Here is a 25356-nt window from a genome sequence, read left to right as displayed (position 1 = left end):
CATCTGCTAGGATCTGGGTAATATTGGGGGAAAGGGTGTTTGAGTAGATGGTCCTGACTTTACAAAGATAACAGTTAACATCAGTATGTGATTCCTTTTAGCTGGGGATGTGGCATTAGAAAATATAGAGCTCATCCAAGATGTATTGTTTTATTTCATTTTGCCTCTTATTTTTATTTTTATTGTTATTTTTAAATGATTTCTGTTGCTTGCTTTTTAAAAATATTTCATTTATTTATTCATGAGAGACACATAGAGAGAAGCAGAAACATAAGCAGAAGGAGAGGCAGACCCCAGGATCATGACCTGAGCCAAAGGCAGACTCTCAAACGCTGAGCAACCCAGGTGCCCTCATTTTGCCTTTTATATTGTTATCACCTACCCTCTCATTATCATCTGTCATCTTCTTTATCGCTTCTTCAGATTTAGAAATTCGGGTGTTGATTTTCCTTTGTCTTATCTCCTGTTATCATTATGATTAATTAAAGTAGATGGGTTGGCAAGTCAGTTAGTAGCCTACAGAAATTCTTAACTACCTTACCTTCATTGGCATTCTATTCCATTCCACACTAACCATTGGTCAATGACCCTTCTGAATCTTGATATCTGAAAGTTCTCATCTTTAAAATCATGAATTACAAAACAGTAACCACTTCATTCTCTCCACCTCCCACCACTCTCCAGTGTCAGTGTCTTGACACACCTTGTTTTCTTCGTGACTCTCTATTCATTTTACCATCTTCTTGCTATCCAGGCAAGACCTAGTGAACAACTTAAATAATTCATTTGCCCAATTCTTCATTTCTTTGTACTGTTCCTTCCATTTCACACCTGGAAAAATCCTTACCCTTTCTTAATTGAGCAGTTTGGCTTTCCCTTTCACTTTTTCAATGCTATTGAAAGTCCCAAAACTGAGAAAACTGATGTCATAATAAATTTGTGATCTCCCATCTCAGTGTGACCCTGGTAATACTTCTTAGTGCCTATGTTTTATTTACCTTTCCATTGTCCATAGCTGACTTCTTGTAAAGCTCTCCCACACATGTACTTGGTGTTTCCTTAAGAAAAGAAAAGGTTTCATTTCCCTCTTCCTCTTTGTACCATTTACTTTTATTTTTGGTATGGACATTTAAACATTTAAATTAAATTTAGATTTTAATTAAAAATTATTAATATCCACAATTACATCTACCCTTTTCCCCACTGCCCCCCCTTCCCATACACTAGCTTTTAGACAAAGTTTCATAACATGGCCTCTCTTTATCTTTTCAAGAATGTCTATTGCCACTGTATTCTTTTCCCATCCAATATTTCTTTGACATTGAGCTGCATAGAATATCCTTTCTGTCAGTGCTCCTTTCTTACTTTACTTACATTCTCATTGTGTCTCTGATTCTTTGTTTTCTCTGTGATTTCAACAGTACCTGGCACAAAACAGGTATCAAAAAACAAACAAACACTGAATGAATAAGTGAACTTTGAAAATGCCTCTTTCTCGATTGAGGGTGATGAATCATCTCATGAAGCATTTCCTTGGGTCAACATTGTTTTTCTCTTTCAGTTTACTCTAAATAGAGGGCTAAATGACCATCTGTGTTCTCTGAAATATACTGTTTCTTGCCTCCTCTCTATCCATTTTATAGTATAGTTTGCACTGATTCCGAACAAGTGCCTATCCTTCAGCATGTTTTCCCCTTGGTATATGGTGGTAATAAATATATTTATTTATATATAGTAGTAATAAATATATTTGCTTATTCTAGAAATAATATTCAATCACGTTATTCAGTTTTGAGAATGAGATTACTCTTAATTTGACAAACTATAGTAATTGGTGCTTTATTTCTACAATATTAGCAGTTTAAGCTAGATTTAGGCATTTGTTTTATTTGTGACACAATCCATGAATTGATATTCTACATTCACTTGTCAACCTGGGCATAAAGAAGTGGAAGGATCAGAGTTGTTTTCAGTATCTGACAATAACAAACATGGAGACTTTGAGGGCTTATCGGAATTAAACAGTAGGCTATGAGGTCACGCATGGAGAGAGAATAGAAAACAATCTAGTCAGTTTTCCCCACTGCTATGTCCTTTTTTTCAGAGTCCCATTTAAGTGGTGATGTACCAATAACAGAAAGAAAATATTTTTCTCAGTCACACGAAATACTTATTATAAGTGTGAATGAATACTTATAGAAAATTTTTATCATGATTTCTGGGTATAATTCATGAGTGGGTGGTCATTTGCTCAGATCCTTGCTTTCTCATAGCCCTACTCTCCCTGCATTCTCTCCACAGACCAGATATCAATTAATAAAATAAATGAAGGCATTTTTAGGAGAAAAGCATGACTTATATCAAACCTTAGTTTCAAAGTGGATTCGTTCACACAGTACACTAGTCTACTTTGCAAGTTTATGTTTTTCACTAATGTGTAGCTTTAGAAATTATAGAATTAGTTTGAAATAGCTTTTGGATTTCTAATATTTCTTTTCTATATAGTTTTGCCTAAGTAATATAAATAAGGCTAGCTGTGACCTATAAATAGTATACTCGGTCATTTTGCTAAGAACACAATATGATATGTGCCCTAATTAATTTTATTTGTGGGATATTAAAAAGTATAACTTCACAAGGAAATGGAAGCAGCATTTTCCAAATGGAAAGAGAGGACTTTCAGACTGGGACCCCCTTAAAGCTTATGGCTAGGTAAATTCTGATAAGCTGATATATTTTTAATGTATATATGTTTGATTTTTTCCTCTTTTTTATTGGTTTTAGCCATTACTGAAAGAGGTATTGTATCTATGATATTTATTACAGGCCAAACAGGAAAAATAAATTGAAAAAATAATTTTCAGTTTGTAGAAATGATTTCTTTGATAGGTTTGAGTTGAAGAAATTGGAGATCAAGTTTCCTTTTGCCTTATGTTGTACAGATTCCACTCATTCTTTTTTTTTTTTTTTTTTTTGATTCCACTCATTCCACACTTTTTGTTTTTGTAGGTTCAGGGCGAGATTTTATATTCTTATTTTAGGACTCTTTTCTTTCTACTTTCCACTTTTAATTGCCAAGAAACTAAGTATATGTAAACAATTCATTGATTCCTGTGAAGACTTGGGTTGTCAGTTAATTAAAATGAACAAAACATTGGTGACCTACTACTACCCAAAGAACGCTCATTCTCTCTAAGCTAATATGCACTGCTGTCTTTCTTATTCTTTCTTCTTTCTTTCTTCCTTCCTTTCTTCCTTTCTTTCTTTCTTTCTTTCTTTCTTCTTTCTTTCTTTCTTTCTTCTTTCTTTCTTTCTTCTTTCTTTCTTTCTTTCTTTCTTTCTTTCTTTCTTTCTTCTTTCTTTTCTTTCTTCTTTTTCTTTCTTTCTCTTTCTTTTTCTTTCTTCTTTCTTTCTTTCTTTCTTTCTTTCTTCTTTCTTTCTTTCTTCTTTCTTTTCTTTCTTCTTTCTCTTTCTTTTTCTTTCTTCTTTCTTTCTTTCTTTCTTTCATTTCTTTTGTTTCTTTTTTTCTCTCTTTTTTTCTTTCTTTCTTTCTAAATTTTATTTATTTATTTGAGAGAAAGAGTGGGTTGGCGGGGAGAGCGACAGAGAGAGAGAGAAGCAGACTCCCTACTGAGCAGGGAGCCCGACATAGGGCTCAATCCCAGGACCCCAGGACCCCAAAATCCTGACCTGAGCTGAAGGCACTTGCTTAACTGACTAAGCCACCCAAGTGCCCCTTCACTTCTGTTTCTTCAACTGAGTGTTGATTTATAAAATGAGCTTCCTCTCCCATCTACTTAGAGGGTGGGGAAGATTTTCCAAATGGGATTCTTGCTAGGCTATAGTCAAGCTTGTTGCACCGGAAGCTGGGTTGCCTTGATGAAGCACAAGAAATAGAACACAAATGTGTGAATACATCTGTGGTGCAGCAAAGCTGTCACTAAAAGGAGGAGGGTTGGTGTGCTGGGGTGGCCCCACACCCAAATGGTTATAAAAGACCGAAATCCCACATCTTGTACTGTGCTGACTGGGAGGATTCCTTCCTCTGCATGGTATTCTGGTTATATTGAACTTTGGCTCTGACCTTGTGTGGAATAAAACAAAGCCTCAGGGAGCATCTACTCACTTGCATTCTTAATCTTGTGTTTATTCTTTGCAAGGATCATTTGCCAATATAATTGTAAATCAAAGTGAAAGCCAAACATAGTTGAGTCATGACCCTAATTCTTGCCATTTCTAGATCCTGAACAAGCTTTTTTGTTCTAACCAGCTTAGCCTCAATGGAGATAAAAATGATTTTACTGGATTAGTTTATAGATTCATCTCTACTTCCTGTGTAGCATCAATACTTCCTGGTTTCTACAACTGGAGGATGTTCCTTTTTGTCCATATCCTACCTACCAGAGTATAAGCTATATAGTCTTATTAAGTGTTTTAAAAATCATTAAGCTTAGAAAAATTCTAACAGGTCAGTAAATATTACAGTTACCAGGTCTTATTTACTTTTCTTCCCAATTTAAGTATTTAAATAAAAGGACTCAAACACTACCTACATGTAGCCAACCTTGAAACTAAACTTCATAGCAATGTTCTGCATTCTAAGCAATGGCCTATCCTTGTAACTTTCAGATGTACAGCTCTTTATTCACTCAGACATAAAAATAAAGAGGATCAGTTCTTTTGGGTTTAAGATACTCCATTCAGAAGTAGACTCTTTAAGGGGATGGCAGGTAAATATTGAAGTCTGAATTGATATAATGGTGCAGAAAATTTCAACACTGACATATGGAACAAAGGTAAGCCAGATGTTAGGAATAGTATCCACACTATCATGCTTACCTTTGGAGCCTCTCTGCCTCCTACTAATTCCTTAGCCAATTATACTCTGCCATCAATATACACCTGTACTTAAATCGGTCTTAAAATTCATTAATAATTTCCTAATTACCAAGTGCATTTACTTTTTATCAGTTTTGCTATCTTTAGCCTCTTTTTAGAATTTGCCATATTTAAATACCTTCACTCACTGTTGCAACTCTATTCTTTGTCATTGTTAAGACTGCAGTACTATGTTATTTCTACTTATTCAAGCAGTCAAAAGTTATTTGATGAATTCCATTTTCCAGGCACTTGGAAACAGTGCTAATGAAACACATAATTTCTGTCTCCGGTGACTTTATAGTTTAGTGTAAGTAATTGATATTAATAATTTATTATTTGATTTAATAAATATATTTTGAGCCACATACCTGGTGCCAGGTTCTATTCTAAAAATGCAGTGTAGGGCACCTGGATGGCTCATTGGTTGAGCATCTGCCTTTGGCACAGGCGGTGATCCCTGGGTCCTGGGATCGAGTTCCCCATCAGGCTCTTTGCAGAGAGCCTGCTTCTCCTTCTGCCTATGTCTATGCCTCTCTCTCTGTGTCTCTCATGAATAAATAAATAAAATCTTAAAAAAAAAAAAAAAAAGAAATGCAATGTAAAAAGAGTTCATGGAAAAACTTATATTTTCATGGAGGAGCGAGAAAGCAACAAATATTTAATGTAATTTTATGTATACATGGCATGAAGAAGAGTAAATCGGGACAAAAGGAAAGGAAGTAATAGAGAGTGGGTGCTATTTTAAATAATGTACTATTTTAGATTTATTAAATATGTCCCATTCATCCATGAATATATTACATTTGAAATGCCTTGAAAATATCTGTGAGGTGTTGATGAATAGGCAGTTGGACACATGAGGCTGAAATGCAAAAGAAGTTGTTGCAGACAAAAATGTGAGAGTTGTGCCTAGACCTGGGGTCAGGAGAGATCATCATGTAAGGATCAAGAGGAGATAGAGAAGAAGGTCCAATGCTGAGCCTTGGGGAAAACTGACGTTTTGTGGGTTAGAGAAGAGGTGGAAGAGTCTACAAACATAAGCAAGAGGGAACAGCAGGAGAAAGCCAGGAGAATGTACACTTCCCTGGATGCCAAGTAAGTAGTCAATAAGAAATAAATGTTACTTGTTCCTGAGAGGATGAGCAAGATGACCATGGCTTGACCATAGGATTGGGAACATTAGGTCTTTTTTCTTATTTTAAAGATTTTATTTATTTATTTATTCATGAGAGACACAGAGAGAGGCAGGGACAGGCAGAGGGAAAAGCAGGCTCCCTGAGGGGAACTCGATGTGGGACTCCATCCCAGGACCCTGGGATCATGAGCTGAGCTGAAGGCAGACACTTAACCACTGAGCCACCCAGTATCCCGTGTTAAGTCTTTATTGATCTATAAAATTTCAGTTGAAATTTCAGTTGAATGGTGGAGCACAAGTTAGACTGAGGCCGATTAAAGTGAGAATTGTTGGTGTTGAAGTGAATGAAGAAGAAATCAGGTAACGGTACAAATCAACTGGAAATTGCACCTGAACTTAATGGCCCAAATATAACTATTATTTGTCTTTGTCAAGAGGGTTTGAAAAGCCAGATGAAGAAATTATTGTAAACTGAGGTTAGAAGTATGACTTGATATTAATTAGAGAATAAAGCAAAAGTAGAAAGGCTTGAAAAAAGACTATTATTGCAAGGCAGACTTGAGGACTCAAAGAAGTTCATACAGGTTGGAGTAGGTATGTCTAAATGTATATGAATCTAAAGAGGAGTCAGGTAGCACAAGAATGTTTTATTTTTAGCCTTAGAGCATTGTGCATAATGATTAAAGGGAGGTGGGGATATGTGGACCACATTGTCTTTTGATGAGATTGCTCTACCTCTACTGTGTATAGGGTGAGTGGTAGGTCGGCCAGATGGAAGTTGGGTAACCCATTAGCAGGCCATCTTAGTAATAAAGGTGAGTGATAATTTTAGCCTACATTACAGCAATAAAGGTGTAAATGGAGAAAAAGATAACTCTTAGTGATATTTATGAAGTGAAATTGATAATGCTTATGACAGTCTGAATATGCGTATATGAGGAAATGTAATAGAGAACTCAAGCATGACCCCTAAACTTCTGGCATTTGCAGTAGAGAGGCAGTGTCTTGGCATTAACTGGGAGAGAATTCCACTGCTTTGCTGTTATTTTTGTAGGCCTTGGTAGATTTAGTTTATACATATTGAATTAGAAAGACTTGAACCATTTTCATCTGCCAACTAGACTTTTCTATGTATATATCCCACTGACTACTCAAAAATATTATTAAAACTGAGTCTATCGTCATCCCTCTAAAATTTCTCTTGCCCAGAATCCCAGACTCAGTCATCTTGAAATGTCTTCTCTTCCAAGTGCACTCTCAGTTTCTGTATCAGCAGATTCAAATTCCATCTCTTGATCTTTCCTGATTGTTCTCTGTCACATTTGGCCTTCTTTTTACCCATACTAAGCAATTTCAAACTCCTTACTTTCACTTGACTATACTCTTAACCTGCTGCGTGGTCTTTTTATTTCCAAGTCATTCCTTGCTTCCTTGCTTGATACTTTGTTTTATCAGTTTCCATATTTAAGATTCTGATTTTTCCATGCCCTTTCTCAAAATAATTCAGTCTCTCCTCTATTACTTCCTTTTTTTTTTTTTTTAAAGATTTTATTTATTTATTCATGAGAGACAGAGACAGAGAGAGAGAGACAGAGAGAGAGGCAGAGACACAGGCAGAGGGAGAAGCAGGCTCCATGCAGGGAGCCTGACGTGTGACTCAACCCCGGGTCTCCAGGATCACTCCCTGGGCTGAAGGCGACATGACGCTAAACCGCTGAACCACCCGGGCTGCCTGATTACTTCTAAATAAGCTGTGGATACACCTTGGACTGGTGTTCACCCAAAACAAAAACAAAAACAAGACCTGATTTTTCTTAACCTGCCATTCTGTGGACTGCAGTGATTAGGGACTGCCTAGTTTAAATCCCGACTTTAATACTTACTAGTTGTGATTTTGGCTGAGTTATTTAATCACAATTTTCTATTTTTTCAAACTGGATTAAAAATAGCAACTCATTTACATGGTTGTTTTAAAGTCTAAATCCATTAAATTCTCTTAGCACAGTCCCTGGCACAAAGCTCGCACTCAATTAATGCAGCTTCTATTATTATTCTGTTAGCCTCCCACTATGTCCTCTCTATGTATGCAGGCACATTTAACCACTTCGTGAGCATGCCATTTATTTCTCTTTGTGCCATTTTATACTCCTTGTATTCTTCTGCCTAGAAGGCTTTCTTCCTTTCTTGGCAGTCTCTCCCCACAACATAATTTCTTCCTGTCTAAATCTGTTCATCTCTTCAAGGATCAGATCTTTTCTCTCCCCAGGAAACATTCTTATTTTCCCCAGCCTGACTTCTCCCCGATCCCAGGTGTGGTTACTCAATATTTTTATGTATGTTGACATCTGTCTTATCAGCTCCTTGTATATAGTTAGGTATGTAACTCTCTTGCATCTACTAAGGGTGGTCCTTGAGTAGAAGGAGTTTATTTGTGCATTGTCTATAATTTTTGCAGTATTAGTGAACAAAAGATTGCAGTGTTAGTGGGCAATTCCCTCAGTTGCCTTGTGGATATTCTATTTTCCTTCCCACACAGACTGGTTTTGGCTCTATTCCTCATCGAGAAACATCAAGTTACCTGTCCCAGATCTTTTCCTTAAGGACAGGAGCTTTCAAGTCAGCAATCTGCTAAACCCATCAGGGCTAATGTGCTTTCAGTGCTCTCAGGAACTTTAAGTGCATTTAACTAAGCCCTTCTGGCAACAATGGCTCTGCTTTTATGTTCCAAGTTGTTAGTTTTGTTTTGCTTTGTTTTTCCCAGTTATACATAATTTGAAGAAAGTAATTTTAGGAGAGGTACCTGAGAACCAGCTTAATACTGTTCCACTCAGAGATCTCCAGTAATTGGTTTCTTTAAAAATTAAAAAAAAAAAAAGTGACATAAAAAAAGAATATTTAATATCTTTTCTGTTTCCTGACTAATTTCCTGTGGTCTAAGTTCTGCCGAGCCATGGCCTTTGGATTATGAGCTGCCTCTTTTTAGGATGTTCCAAAATCATGAATCAGGATTGATTCTTATTTTATCCATCACTATACTTGGTGGTAACTTACACAGCCTGAGACGAGGGTTTTTTTTTCCCTCTGAAGGTTTCAGGGATGTTTTTGTCAGGTTTTGGAAAATGTGCTCCGGGAGCAATAATAAATTGAGTGCTGCCTCAGAACGTCAGGCTGTCAGGGAACATATTTATCTCCACATTTGGGAAGCAGAGCAAAATAAGTACAGACCTTTTAAAAACCTGCGTGGAAACTTTTTAAGGTAAGGGAGATCAGTCTGACATGGCTTTATATCCACTTTATAATTTATGGGCTACATGGGTGTAAAGAATACTAAAAAATCCACGATCATTTGAAGGTGAACATTTTTTCCTATAGTAATGCAGTACTGAGGAAAACGTGGTAGTTAAGTGGTTCTGTTTCATTCTGTTTCAAGAAGAGATATAATGATATAAGAGAAATAAATAATTTTATTTAAGAAATATTTTCCCAGGTTTGCGTAAAGTAGAAGTCTGCCTATTTTTGTAAATAATATATTATTGGAACATGGATGAAGTACTTTGTTTGCATATTATTTTTGGCTGCTTTTGCACTACAACTAGCAGAGTTGTGTAGTTGAAATACAGACCTTATGGGTCACAAAGCCTAACATAGTTACTCTCTGGTTCTTTTTATTATTATTATTACTATTATTACTACTATTATTATTATTATTATCAGAGAGATAGAGAGGATGACAGCATGCATGCTTGAGCAGTTATAGGGTAGGGGCAGAGAGAAAGAGATCTTAAGCAGGTTCCACTCCCAGTAGGGGAGCTTGACAGGAGGCTCAGTCTCAGGACCTCTGGGATCATGACCTGCGCCGAAGTCAAGAGTCAGATGCTTACTCTCTAATTCTTGAAGAAAAAGTTTGTTTCCTGGCCCAGAAGGAAATTTTGTCACAAAGGAAGATTCTACTCTTTTCTCTAATGACATTAATAAGAAGTTTGCTTTCATTGTGAGAGATGACATGATTGTAATGGGAGCATCTATTTATTAATTGGTGGTCTTACTCTACAGATGTATTTGTTTGTTGGATATAGTTGGATTTAGAATAGGACAAAAAGGAAAAGACTACTATCTGCCTCATCCAACTAAAGTATTTATTAGAGTCTTAATTGGATATCACAGATTTAGGTATTGTTTGCAGAGCTCCTGAGTCTACTTATGTGAGCAAAATATCCATTAAACCTCTAGGTTCAAATACTCTCTTACAAGAGGTTTCCAAAAAGTAACTCTCTAATTTGTTCAGCACTATGAATAGTGACAGTGGTTAATGTAAACTTTATGGCTTTGAATGTAGACTCCTAGGAAAAACTGTGCAGATTTTATCTTTATAAAGATTACTGTTACTTCTAACTCTATCTCTGTGTGAAATGTGTGTGTGTGCGTATTCATCTATCTTAAATATTTCTTGAAACTGGAGAATCTGAATTTATTATATATTTCATGTAGCTACATATTTGGTGTTCTAGTAATGCATTTGTTGTTCACTAGCACTCATAAATATTCATTTAATCAAATATTAGCAGTGTGCTAGGTGCTAAAGGGGAGCAAAACGCATGTTTCCTAACTTCATCAAAATTTCATATTTGGGGAAGGTAGACATTTCATACAGTACAAACAAATTACATACCTGTATCTTTTTTTTAACCTTTTTTTATCTGAGAATAAAGGCATAAATAAGAAATATAAGGCTCCATGAAATGTTCACAGATTGCACACACATGTAAACAGTTCAGACCAAGGTGCAGAACATGCCCCCCAATCCTGCTGGTGTCCTTTCCTCCTTGGCCCCACTTTCCAAGAAAAACCATGGCCTGACTTCAGAGATTCAAAGCTGAAGTTTCTAAAACATTGAGTTTCTGATATTTATAGATGGGGAAATTTGCCCTTCTTTGAGAGAAATCATTTGTGGTGATCCTGAGCATGTGCACTCCCTCCAGGCAGGGACCTGCTGAAGCAGGACAGCTAGTTGTCCCAAAGGGAGGATGTGGTTTCTGCAGGCCCACTTGGATCACATTGTTTTTTGTTACTGACCTGTCCACTGGTATAAGAGCTTGCAACACTTGCCTTTTTCCATCTCTTGATCCCAATTTCAGTGTCTTTGTATTTTTGTCCACCCTGAGGCTTTTGTACAAGCTAGTGTTATAATACATGTAATTTTTATATATAATTATATAGATATTATATATATTCCTTTTGTTGTACTTATTTCTTTAACACATACAGATTAAAGCACATACAAATTTAACATGTTCCATATACAGAAGATAAAAAGAGTTTTTTGTTTTTTAAGATGTATTTACTTATTTTAGAGAGAGAGCACTTGCGACTGCATGTGAGAGGGGGTTGGGGCCGAGGGGAACAGAGAGAAATCTCAAGCAGACTCCCCACTGAGCATGGAGCCAACATGAAGTTCAACCTCATGACCCTGAGGTAATGAGCTGAAATCAAGAGTCAGAGGCTTAACTGACTAAGCCGCCCAAAGTGCCCCAAAACAGTTTATTGCAGGAGACCATGATTTGGATAGAAGAGTCCTAGAAGCTTCCCCTAATAGAGTAACAATTTAGCTAAGACAAAAAGTGAGAAGTTAGGCAAAGACAAGAGAAGAGGCAAAAACATATCCCAGGAACATATTTTTATACATTCATAAGTACACTAAGTACTTCACTTTAACAATTTTATCAATTGATTTTCTTTCCTCCATTTTTATATACTCAAAAGTTTGACATTTAACTTTCCTATTTTAAAAATTTCAGCTATCACCTTTTATTGAATTCTCAGATTGCCATCACCCATATTTCATATAGAAACATATAACAGGAATCATATATTATTAAAACCTTAAAACGGGAAATTCAATGCTATCAGTCTAAAACTGCCCCCTGCCACCTTCTTTCTGTTTTTGTGGAAGAATTTTTGGTCCTTGGGTGGAATCTAGGACCTTAGTGTATACTCTGACCATCCAACACCCCCTTCTCAGGCTAGCTTATCAGTTATCCATTTCATTCTTGCTCTTACTGTGCACCCATGATTCCTCTTTCTCCCTCATACTCTCCAATATACTCATATTTAATTTCTGTCCTTTTATCTCCAAAACCCACTACTCTCTATTTTCATCATTCCCACCTGAGACCACCAAAACCTCTTGCCTAGGAAATATCTGCTAAAGTTCAGCTAAATCATGGAATGAATAAATTATGGGAATAAAAGGCACAGTATGAGGATATAGTCAGTGGTATCATGATGGTGGTGTATGGAGACAGATGGGAGCTGACTAGTGATGAACAGAGCAAACTGTATAAACTTGCAGAACACCTATGTTGTACACCTGAAATGAATTTAATGCTGTGTGTCAACTACACTCAAATTAAAAACTGACTTTCATAGAAATATAAATGGACACATTTCAGTGACTTTATTCAACTCATTAATTAGTGAAAGAACTAGTAAAATGTCAGAAATGATTCAAAACAGAATTAGAAAATGTGAGATTTATAGGGCCATTTAGTTAAAGGAATAAATAAATGAATTTTCTAAAAGATACCAAAGTAGTTGTGGCACCTGGCTGGCTGAATTGGTAGAGCATATGACTCTTCATCTCATGAGTTCAAGGCCGACATTGAAGGTAGAGATTGCATTTAAAAATGAAAAAAAAAATACAATAAAATAAAATATATAAAAGTAGTTAAAGTTGGGGCACCTGGGTGGCTCAGTCAGTTAAGCATCTGCCTTTAGCTCAGGTCATGATCTCTGGGTCCTGGGATCACCTTCATTGGGCTCCCGGCTCAGTCAGGAGTCTGCTTCTCCTTCTCCCTCTACCCCTCCTCCTGCTTGTGCTTGATCTCTCTCTCTCTCTTAAATAAATAAAATCTTTAAAAAAATAGTCAAAGTTATACAAGGCAATAAGTAATATTTTGGTTATGGTATAGAAGTCATTGCAGTCATTTCTCTTGAACAAAAAAAAATAAAAATTTTCTCAGAGAATGATCATTGGAATGTCACTCAGTTCTAACCTTTATTCTTAGATAGTTACAACATGTTTTTTTTTTTTTTTAATTTCCTAGTCTTATTTTTTTTTTTAAAGATTTTATTTATTTATTCATGACAAGCACACAGAGAGACAGGCAGGACAGAGGCAGAGGGAGAAGCAGACTCCATGCAGGGAGCCCGATGTGAGACGCGATTCTGCGACGGTAGGATCAGGCCCTGAGCCAAAGGCAGATGCTCAACCACTAAGCCAGCCAGGCGTCTCAGTTGCAACACTTTCTGATCAATAGTAAATAGGAAGTTGAACAGAAGTGTGTAACCCTAGAAAAGCAGAAAAATCTCCAGTCAGGTTATGTCTGGTATACAATACCCAGCCATTAAATTGAAATGACACTAGTAATCCTTTTGCCAAATCCCAAATGCAGACCCATGTTTATGTCTTAATTGTTCTGCACACACTCTTAATTATTAATGTATTCTATAAAAAATAATGTTCTTTTGACAGTGCTATTATGTAGAAATTTAAAACGACTTTATAAAGAAAGTATCTTAATCAAAATCAAACATGAGCAATTTTGGGGGAAAAATACTTTTTATTTATATAATAGGTAAAGGGTTAGTTCCTTCATGTTCAAAGATATACAAAAAATAATTTTAAAGATTTCAGAGTCATAGAAGTAATTCAGCAGGGCAAGAACAATCAATTTATAGACGTGATTCTAATGGGCAATCCTGTGAAAAGACACCCAATCTCAATTATTGTCACTGAAATAAAATGATGACCACACACCACTACCACCCGTAGTCATATAATTCAACAGTTGCTCATGAGACTGGCAAAATTTAAAAGCATTTAACAGTACCCAGTATTGACAAGGGTATAAGGAAATTACTGTCTAACTATCAAAAATTCTGCAAATGCTGTGGAATATTTGGGAAGCAGGTTGCTATAACTTTTTAAAATACAAATTCCCCATCATTTTTGACCTGACATTATTATTTTTTATTTATTCAATAAAGGTACTATAATATAAAGATATATGGTAGAGATTTTTTTATTGCAACATTATTTATTATAGCATAAAACTTGAAAAATAAGAGCAAATGACATCAGTAGGGATATGGTTGAGTAAATTATACTTTAATATTGTGTAATGCTCTGGCTTTCATAAGGAATGAGTTATTTTCTATGTGTCCATTCCATTTAAAAATAGTTAAATTATAGAATGTGTAGCATATGATCATATCTTTAAAAAATAAAAGCTAATAGCAAAGCAGTATTCCCTGTATATGAAGAGGTTGTATAAGTAGAGAGAAGTTATACACAAAGTTTTACCAATGTGTAGATTAGGTGATGAATTGATATGAGGCTCCTAAAGACATAATTAACTTTGATACTTCACCATTTTGTTAAAAAGAAAATGAATTTTACTATTATACATATATTTTATTCTATTATAATATATATAATTCTGCCCATATTCTCAAAATCTCTCAAGGGGCTTATTATGGAATTAGAATGTAATCCAAACCTCTTACCCCCATCTGTAAGTCTCCTGTGGTTGAGTTCTCATTATTATTCCAATTTGATTGAGCAACTCAAGCACTCCTTAGCTGCATCTAGCAACAAGAGCTGACTTTTAGTTTATTTTACAAAGTTCTGGTTCTTTCTTACCTTAAAGCCTCCCCACTCACCACTATACCTTCTGGCTGGAACCTCCTTTCCCATACTCTGGTTTATTCAGTTTAAATGTCACTTCCCTAAAATTGCCACTTTGATCCTTCAATAAAAATTATGTCCTCCAGTTATTAGCATAAAGATTCTGAGGAATGTAGGTGTTTTTCTAAATAGAAACCAAGTTGAAAAAAAAAAAAAGAAACCAAGTTGATGTCTTATGACTCTCAGAATTACTAAATGAAGATTTTGAGTATGCTGTGCAAAATGAGCTAGATAAATATTCAGCAAATGCAATTTTTAAAAAAATAGAATCCTGTTACTAGAGTAAACAAGGATCTTGCATACAATTGTCATTTATTACTTACATGAAAGCTTCTGGATTATTTCATATTAAAAGAATTTCAACTTGTCACACAAGTCTTATGTGGTAAGATTACTTCAACATAGGGTTAATTTACCATGGACAAAATGAACATTCTTCCTTGATTTTTCATCCCAGCTGTAGGAGCTGTTACTATGAAGGTTTTTATTTGATATAAGAAAGGAGTTTCACAAATTTGTTTAGTAACATACCTACTTAGAATCATAAGCATTTTCTTTGGACTTTATAGCCCTAAGTCTTTTCAAATAAAAAAAAAAAAGATTTTGGCTTCTTGGATTAGAACCTTCTGAAGACATAAATATTTAGATAGACTGCAAGGAGGTTCTGACAAGATAAAGTATGAACTATCCAAATAACTTGGAAGAAGAGCTAAGTGCTTTATATTTAGGGAGCAAGCTCCCATCTGAAGTGATAGAAATGGTCTATCTCTTTCAAGTGATATATCTAAGCACATTCCTTAACTGAATGCAGAGTGAAAGTTTACCATATTAAATTGTTTCAAAATTAGACTTGGCTAGCTAACAGAAACAAATCAGGCATCTAAACAGGATATCCTTTACCTCAGGTCATGAATATTTTGAAATACATTAATATAGATCACTTTTGTTTGTCATTATTTGGTAAGAGTTACATTACCTTGAGCTGCAGTGTGTCTTGATGCACATTACTTCTTTAATAAAACAATATATCAGGAATCTGTATGACATTTTGTTCTGTCTGGTAACATGAGGCTGTAAGCATATCATTTATTATTATCAAATAAAAGAATGGATTTTTGAACACTGAAATATAACAATTTATAGAGCTGTAGCATATATTTGGATGGTAGTGTTTAAATAGATCTTGTTGGCTTTTGATACAAAGTTGAATGGCCTGGGGGCTAGTATTATAGCCCATAAACTAAAACCTATGCAAGATTCATAATGAATTCAATGGGAGGAAAAGAAAGTTAGTTTGTGAGATATTTTAAAAGATCACATGAGATAAACAATAAATATCAATTTCTTTCAATTTTTTTACCCAATAAAATATAGTTCATAAGGACTTTTTATCAACTTGCAAATTATTTAGTAAAATGTGCAGTCATGCAACTACTCTGTCATAATCTTTTAAAGCTTCAGTGAAGGAACATTAATGCAATTGCAAAATAGAAAGATGAAGCAACTGACAAAAGTTTTGCTCTAAATCACCATTTATGAGTGCAGATGAAATAAACAGGTGGAAGTGTTAATTTCTGAATTGTTATTGGCATGATCTTTTCTGGTTTGCCTGACTTACAGATTAATATGTGAAAGGGTCAGATATAAAGAATTTTTGTTGACAGATTGTATTTGCATATGTGTGTATTTCATGGATAAAATATTACTGGCTTTTTCCCACTCTCATTGGGCATTCCCAAAATCTCTATGTTAGTCAGAATGAAAAATCTATTTTTGCCCTTCTATAAGGCACAAATATGAACTTTTGTTTGAGTATATATTCCTACAGACTAGTCACTACAGAGTCAAAAAGTCCTAAAATGATAATCAATCCTCAAAGTTAGGGGTTTGATTTAATTCTCCTATACATGATTTCCCCCCAAAATAAATCAGCATATTTTCAAAAGCTTTCAAAGCCCTGTTGTTTGGAGAACTTGCACTGTGGAGAATTGTTTTATTATTTCTTGGAAGAAGTTTATAATGTAAAGTTACCTCAGGAAATAAACATTTATTAAGCATCTATCACAAGCTCGGCTTTGCGGATAACATTTCAAAACAAAGGTATATGTAAGTTATAAAGTACTGACATACAAAGCTGTGCCATAAGGGTGGCAGAAATGCAATGCCAGAGTTATTGCCCAAAACAGATTGTTTCAAAAGAATATTTCGGTAGGACTGAGACCAAGAATTTGGCTGAATTTCAGCAATAATATTATAGAGGGTAAATTACACATGTGAATCCTCAGAGACTTCAGTGACCGTATGTGGTACATAGTTATAAAACTTCCCCCAAGTATTCTAGGATTGGTACATGAGAGAAAAGACTTTTAATGAATTTTGGTCCTTTAATTTTTAAGTTTTTCACATGCAAGGATAAAAATATTAATGTCTTTATAATTATCTTCCCAGAATTAAGCACAGTTCTTAGCAAGTAAAAAGCACGGAGATATTGAAATTGCAGACATTGACTAATTTTTATCCCCTGAAAACAAAATTTGGTGGTTGTTACTAATGTAAACTAAATAATGTACAGTATATAAAATATTTGGTTTGACATATAGGTTAATTTTTTTATGATGTGATTCACTTGCTTGCGTATATTTACACTGAATGTACTATATTGCAACTTATATAACAACCACAATATAGAACTGATATGGTGACACTGATACTAAATAAACATTAAAACCTAAGAAATACAAGTAAAATGAGTTAGGAAAGTTTGTTGAGTTCTAGCTTTACTCTTCTTAGTAGTCAAGGCAAAGATGAGGACCTGATCGTTATGACTCTTATTATTTACTCAAATGATGCTTAATAGTGTATTAGGAAAGATATTTTCTTTTGCCCAGTACTGGTCATTTTGAAATAAGATGGTGTGCACATGTGTGTATATGCACACACAAATTTAAAATATTTAGTATGTACATTGATATATTTTAGGTACATACTGTTAAATTATCTATGTGATTTAATTAAAAAAGTATTATAACTTCTAAAAAGTGAATGGTTAATGTTTTCCTAGATTTTAAGCTACAAGCAGATACAGGAAGCAGAATTCTTCTTACAAAATAAAAGAGTAATATTTGGCATTCAGTGAAGATGTTTGAAAAGAATAGATGGTCCTAGATGGCAAATAGCTTTAGAGGAATGACGTTTATTTTGTTTGTGGCTTGTAGAGACAGCTTCATTTCTCCATAATCCTTCTAATATGATGTTGGTCAACTATTGGTAAATTATGTTATTCTTTGTATGCTGTCCCTGACTTTCAGGGATATTCATCTTAACCCCACTGTATCTACTTAACTTCTTAATGACACGCCAAATTCCTCTCTAGAAAATGGATTTTATTTTTTAATGCGGAAGAGAAATCTGTTTTTTCATTAAGCTTAGCAAGATGAAAAAAAAAATAGTTTGGGAAGGGAAGATATTGCAAAGCTATTTTCCCTCCTACTTACTTTGGAGAAACAACTTAAAAATTTACATGCAGGGGACTATGCAATTTAAGACTTGATATTGTATCTAATAATAAATCTTTGTGGGGGGGATTGATCTTGAATAATGCTTGGGAGCTCAATGAATTTTGCTGCAGTTGTTGTTTTTATGGTAACAGTTTAAAAAAGCAGTATTTCAGTTGACTTTAGTCATTTGTGGTAATGCTCCCTCACTTTTTTGTCATGTATATGTAGTATTTATTATCTATTAATATTTAGTATGATATATTAATAATATTGTATTTTACTGTACTGTAAAATAGTATAATATTTTTCTCATAACTTCATGATGAGATTTTGTAGATGAAAAAATTGGGATTCTCGTACATTAATATAAGTGAATGAAAACAAAATATTTATATTATTTAACATAATAGATTTAATTTGAAATGTGAAAAATATATTTCCAGTGCTAAGCTATGTCAACTAATTTGCCTTCACAAAAGATGCCTCATAGTAAATGTGCATCTACTGAAATTATCCATGAGTTCAATTGTGATAAAATAAATCCTAATTAAAGGAAAGGGGATGAGACAACTAAAGACTATTATAGAGCAGGAAAACTCAAGTCCTAATTTTCTGAGCATTTTCAAAACAGGTTCCTTGAGTATAGTTTTGTGTGTGTAAGTGGTACAACAAGATTAACTAGGTACACCTCTTCATCTTCAACTAGAAAAATGATTGAATTTGATTTCTGATACATTGGCTGGACTAGTAAAATTTTATTCAAAGAATACTGTTCCTAAAATGTTTAAAAATTGGGGTTGGTAGAGCATGTGACTTTTAATCTAGGAGTCCTGAGTTCAAGCCCCATATATGGCCTAGAGCTTAGTTAGTAACAAAAAACAAAAAACACCTAGTCTCAAGAGGTAAGTCTTACTAAATCTATTAAAAAATGTTTAAGACTCACTACTGTATATTTTCATTTCAAAATTTCATAGTAACTCAGCATTCCATTTTTTTTGTATTTTGAGCAATAGAATTTTTGTTCCATATTTTTGTAATAACTATGTGATATTTTATAAATAAGTTATTAATAGAATACATAAATAGTGCTGTTATTGAATGCTACCAATTACATTTTCTTAAAGAAACTGAATAGCTTTTTTTTACTTGAAGTATAGTTGACACAACATTGCATTGGTTTCAGGTGTATATCATAGTGTTTCATCATCTCTATATGTTATGCTATGCTCACTAGAGTATAGCTATCATCTGCCACCATACAACACTATCATAATACCATTGACCATGTCCCCTATGCTGTACCTTGTATCTCTGTGACTTAGTCATTCCATAACTGAAAGCCTGCATCTCCTCTTCTCCTTCATCCATTTTGCCCATCCCCCTATCTTCTTCTGCTCTGACAACCACCAGTTAGTTTTCTATATTTATGGGTCTGATTCTGTTTTTTTGTTTATTTATTTGTTTTGTTTTTTAGATTCCATATGTAGGGCAGCCCGAGTGGCTCAGCGGTTTAGTGCCGCCTTCAGCCCAGGGCATGATCCTGGAGACTCAGGATTGAGTCCCATGTCCGGCTTCCTGCATGGAGCCTGCTTCTCCCTCTGCCTCTCTCTGTCTCTGTGTCTCTCAAGAATAAATAAATAAAAATCTAAAAAAAAAAAAAAAAAAAGAAAAAAGATTCTACATGTCCACATGTAAGTGAAATCCTATGGTATTTCTCTTTCTCTAATTAGCATAATACCCTTTAGATACACCTATGTTGCTGTAGATGGCGAGATTTAATTTTTTATGGCTGAATGGCTGAATAATATCATATTGTGTATGCTTGTATATCTATCTATCTATCTATGCCACATCTTCTTTATCCACTCATTTATGGATGGACATTTATGTTGCTTCCATATCTTGGCTATTGTAAATAATGTTGCAATAAACATAAGGATGCATATACCTTTTCAAATTAGTGTTTCCATTTTCTATGAGTAAATACCCAGTACTGGTATAGTGGATCACATGATATTTCTAATTTTATTGAAAAAGGTTCACAGTGTTTTCCAAATAGTTGCACCAATTTCCCTTTCTATCAGTAGTGTACAGGGGTTGCCTTTTCCCCACATCCTCACCAATACTTGTCATTTTGTATCTTTTTTATTTTAGCCATTGTGACCAGTGTGAGGTGATATCTCATGGTGATTTTGATTTGCATTTCCCTTATGATGAGTGATATTGAGAATCTTTTCACAGGAGCCATTTGTATGTCTTTGGAAAAACATCTCTTCAAGTCCTCTGCACATATTTAATCAGATTATTTGTGGATGTTTTTGGCATTGAGCTGTTTAAGTTCTTTATTTTAGATATTAACCCCTTATTGGATATATTATCTGCAAATATCTTCTCCCATTCCATAATATTGTACTAAATGCCTTTTTGAATATTTTATATATGTTACTAATAGAATACATTAGTAGTATAACAATTGAATTCTACTGATTATATTTCTTTAAAACAACCACATGACAGTTAAACAGTTTCAATTCAGAGACCTTCAACAATGAATCTATAATGTTGGACTGTAAGGGTAGCTTCCTAGAAATAATGGAACTCAGAGTTAGTTCTAAGTTGTGCATTTACTTGTCATTTAAAGCATGTGCATATACATGTATGTGTATATAAAGAATATACAATTTATTTAGTATCTGTCCTAAATCAGGAGCTGTGCTAGGCATTTGAAGCATAAGATAATATAAGACAGATACTTTGTTGGGCTACTTTCTGTAAATTTTGATTCTAGAGCAGGTGAGAAATAGATTTCATTACATATGCTAAAATTAATCAACTGGTAGTATTTGCCTCTAGTGTTATGTAGAGAGAGATTCTGAGACTGCTTCTGGGCTCAATAGTAAACTATTTTAGTCATTTATTTATTACCGTAGCTGTTGGAGTGTTGGGAGGGCAGTGTTTAGTGGTAGGTAGCAAGTCTGTATTTGTTACATATATATTATATACCTGTTTCCCTGTTTTGCCATTTTCTTATTTAGAAACAGCATTTCATTAGAAAAATAGATGCACTTTAAAGGTAGCATAGTTATATAACAATATAAGCAGGTTAGTATATGATAGATTCTTACATTAAACTGTAGAAATGACTTGCGATGCTCAGATTTTCATCCTTTACAAACTCATATTTATTTTTAGATCTAATGAATCACCATTTTGCCCTTTGCTTCACAAATTGCTTGGGGAGGTTAATGTTCTTGAGACTCTCAGGTCTGTCTCAAAGATAGCTTTATTTTGGGCAAAGTGCCATATTGATGCTAGAAGTTTTAGCAAAAAGCATTAGAGAGTGCTTACATTTCAAACTTCTAAAGGTTGTTTAAGATGAAAGTATGAAAACTAAATGGGTAAACATTAACATTCATCTTGATAAAGATCAGCTAATATCTGCATCATGCCATCTATCTTTATATCTCTCCATAGATAGCAATTAACATAATAAATATGTTAATATTTTACAGAATCTAAACAGTGCCAGGTGCTTAGTAAAGCCTCACTAAATGCGTGTTAGTGATTTGGTAGATAAGTGATGTGTGTGTGCCAAGAAGTTTTTGTCAGCATTGTGCTATGCGTGTTTTGTAAGAAACAAGAGGCCTAATTCTTCTCAGTCCGAATTCTAGGAAATGTTAACATACTAAACATCTAGGCGTATTAATATTACCAAAAACAGGGAACAACAAGCATGTTATAAATAAATGATAAGCTGTATGGGACTGACCTTAAGGAGAGAGATCAGAGTAGGGTGACTCGTGGTAGCTAGAGATGAATATTCTCAAGGTCAGACTTTTTCAAGGTCAGAATTTTTATAATGAGAGAAAATGAAAAAAAGATTTTTTTCAGGCAGTAGCAAAAGTATTCTGCAATGAAGGCCAAGATATTTTCTAAAGAATTAACTCGTTAATTCACAAGTTCTTTCATTTGATTTCACTCATTTACTCAATGTCATAAAAGAAATTGCTGGTGCATGTATAATGCGGGTATAGGAAGCTCCAAGTAGGGGAGGAAAGAGAGCACGTTACATAAGTTATCTACAGGATACCTAGATGAAGATCTCTAGTTAGTAGATGACTCTGTGGGTTTGGATGTTAGGTGAGAATTATGGGCACAGATGAGCTGAGATATTTTCACCTGATTACAGTGGAATCCAAAGATGTGAGTGAGATCACTTAAAGACGTGTAGGACCATTTGTGAGATACAACTCTGGGTCAAGTTGTTGTATAAAGAAAGAAAACTAGATAAAGGAAATTAGAAAAGCTTTTATTTAGATAAATTGATTGTATTTTATTTAACTGAAGTGCTTAATATTTGATATGAATTAATTTAAGAATGGGCATTAATAGCAATACTATGATATAGTGAGTCAGCTTAAACATTTTCCTACAAATGGAAAGAATATTCCCATTTTTTAAAGAATATTCCCTTTTAAGAGGAATGCATGCTTAATTACAAATTTATAATAAAACATATTATTTTAAAAAAAGCCTTTTAGACTTTAAAAATATATTGAAAATTATGGACCCAGTTACACCTTAAGTACTAAATCTTGTCAAAACACAATAGGGTCTCAAAGTCTCCAAGATAGGCCCCATGTGAAGTAAAAAATCAACACTAAATTTTTAATTGAATTTAATTTTCCAAGAATTTACATAAATTGTTTTTAGTTTTTCATTACTCATTTTGGTGAGGAGCATGACATTTTTGTATATAATATTCTCTTTGGCAAAATGCCATTGCTCAATCTCTATGGGCTTGGTTATTTTAATGATTGCCATCTCAATGTAGAATTTATAACATTTAGTTCTGAAGAATTCTGAGAGTATTTAGATTATAATATCTAGAAGGACTGTCTTTGCAGTTTGATAAAAATGTTCTATCTTTACCTCTAAGGCAAACAATGATGATTTCTTTTTTCTAGTTTCTTCATGGGGCTGTTTTATGTCTTCATCTTCCCTGAGAAATTTAAAATTTGCATTTATACAAGGAAACAAGAAACTAACAACTTATTAACATTGATTGAATGTTTAAATATACAACAGAGAGTGTGCTTTTTTTCTTAGGCCTTTAATTTCACAATAGCCCCTTGACGTAGGTACTCTTGTCTCACATTATATTTAAGGGGGAAAATTCAGCCTTTTCCACTTCTACAGAGGGCAGCTGGAAAGTGAAAAAAATTAGAGAGCTGGAAGGAAGAGAAATTGTTCATCAAAGGCAAAATGGTGTTAGGGGATGGAGTTCAAGGAAATAAGGTGGTAAGGGAGGAGGTGGGGGAGTGGAGCCAGGGCTACTGCCCTTAGAAAGTCTCTGAAGTGAGAGTCTGCAGGAGAGATGAAAGAGACAACCACATGAGGAAGCTACTGAAAGGAGCAGGGATCAAGTAGATTTTTAAGAGGTTTTTTTGTAGAATGATAGGCCATTTTGCCTCACTTACTTGCCAAAATAGCCATTTCTAAGTTAAGGAAATTTTGAGGTAGTCTTGCAGCATTGTTGTTGTATTTCATTTTAGATTGTAAGCTTGACGGCAGGGACGCTATATTGTTAAAAATGTTTTTATATAGCAACCATTGCAGTATACTCTCGGTGCTTAATAAATGTTCATAGTTATTAAGAATAAAAGAAATAAGGGGTGTTTTACTTTGGAAAATGTGGGCAATAGATCTTTCTCCTGTATTTTACCACAAAACTTTCCATGTAATCCATATTCCTTTTCTTTCTTTCTTTCTTTCTTTCTTTCTTTCTTTCTTTCTTTCTTTCTTTCTTTCTTTCTAAGATATTTATTTATTTATTCATGAGAGGCACAGAAAGAGAGGCAGAGACATAGGCAAGGGAGAAGGAGCCTCCCTGTGGGGAGTCTGATGTGGGATTCCAGCCCAGGACCCCTAGATCATGACCTGACCAAAGGAAGACGCTCAACCACTGAGCCATCCAGGTGCCCCTAGTCACATTATTTTCAATGAAAGACTGTCTCCTGCGGGGGGCCAAGAGGTAGATCAGAGCCAGAATAAGAAGTTACCCGGAGGGTCGCCTGGGTGGCTCAGTGGTTGAGTGTCTGCCTCTGGTTCAGGGTGTAGTTCCCGGGTCCTGGGATCAAGTTCCCTCTCAAGCTTCCCATGGGGAGCCTGCTTTTCCCTCTACCTGTGTCTCTGCCTCTCTGTCTGTGTCTCTCATGAATAAAGAAATTAAAAAAAAAAAAGTTACATGGGGATTACCTGATAACAATGACACACAGATAGAGATGTTAATTTGGATTAAAAATGGAATCTGATCTAGGTCTGACTCCAAATCTCCTACTTCTGTTACTACTTCACTTCCCATACTATTTGAAATGAGTTTTTTTTTTTAAATTGGAGTTCAACTTGCCAACATATAGCATAACATCCAGTGCTCATCCCATCAAGTGCCCTGTCAGTGCCCATCACCCAGTCACCCCCACCCCCCGCCCACCTCCCTTTCCACCACCCCTTGTTTGTTTCCCAGAGTTGGGAGTCTCTCATGTTCTGTCTCCCTTTCTGGTATTTCCCAATCATTTTTTCTCCTTTCCCCTTTATTCCCTTTCACTATTTTTTATATTCCCCAAATGAATGAGACCATATAATGTTTGTCCTTCTCCGATTGACTTATTGAAATGAGTTCTAAATGCAAGCACACTGCTACGGTTTTGGTGATTATACCTCCGGCGTATTCTGTTAACAGTGTCTGACTGGACAGCTGATTTGCTTGCTTTGGCAGATATCTGTTAGAATTAGACACCAGTCAAGAAATCATACTAGTTCTTGCACAAATATCATAAGAAACTGTATTTCCTCCACTCTGCTAGTAATATTTATAAAGATGATTCTCAAAGGAGTGAACAGAAATCTAAATTAGTTTCCCACTCTATTAAATGTAAAGGAGGAAATATGATTCATTTGAGATATTTATAGGAGTTAATTATGTTTGCTTTTAATAATTTATAAATATTTAGAGATTTATTATTGTTTTCCACAAATACTGTTAAGCAAATGAGTTTGAATATTTTGTGCTCCAATGTAAGAAAACGGTTCTTAAA

The 25356-nt window shown here is 34.7% G+C and overlaps 1 protein-coding gene across 7 annotated transcripts in view; it reads left to right on the top strand.

The window, feature by feature from the left end:
• Positions 1 to 25356, top strand: part of DGKB (diacylglycerol kinase beta) — a 704768-nt gene that overhangs the window by 11727 nt on the left and 667685 nt on the right. The gene's annotated exons all lie outside the window — the stretch shown is intronic.

Source organism: Vulpes lagopus, chromosome 13, assembly GCF_018345385.1.
Source record: "Vulpes lagopus strain Blue_001 chromosome 13, ASM1834538v1, whole genome shotgun sequence".
Lineage (NCBI taxonomy): Eukaryota > Metazoa > Chordata > Mammalia > Carnivora > Canidae > Vulpes > Vulpes lagopus.
This window is presented reverse-complemented; position numbering and strand designations above follow the sequence as displayed.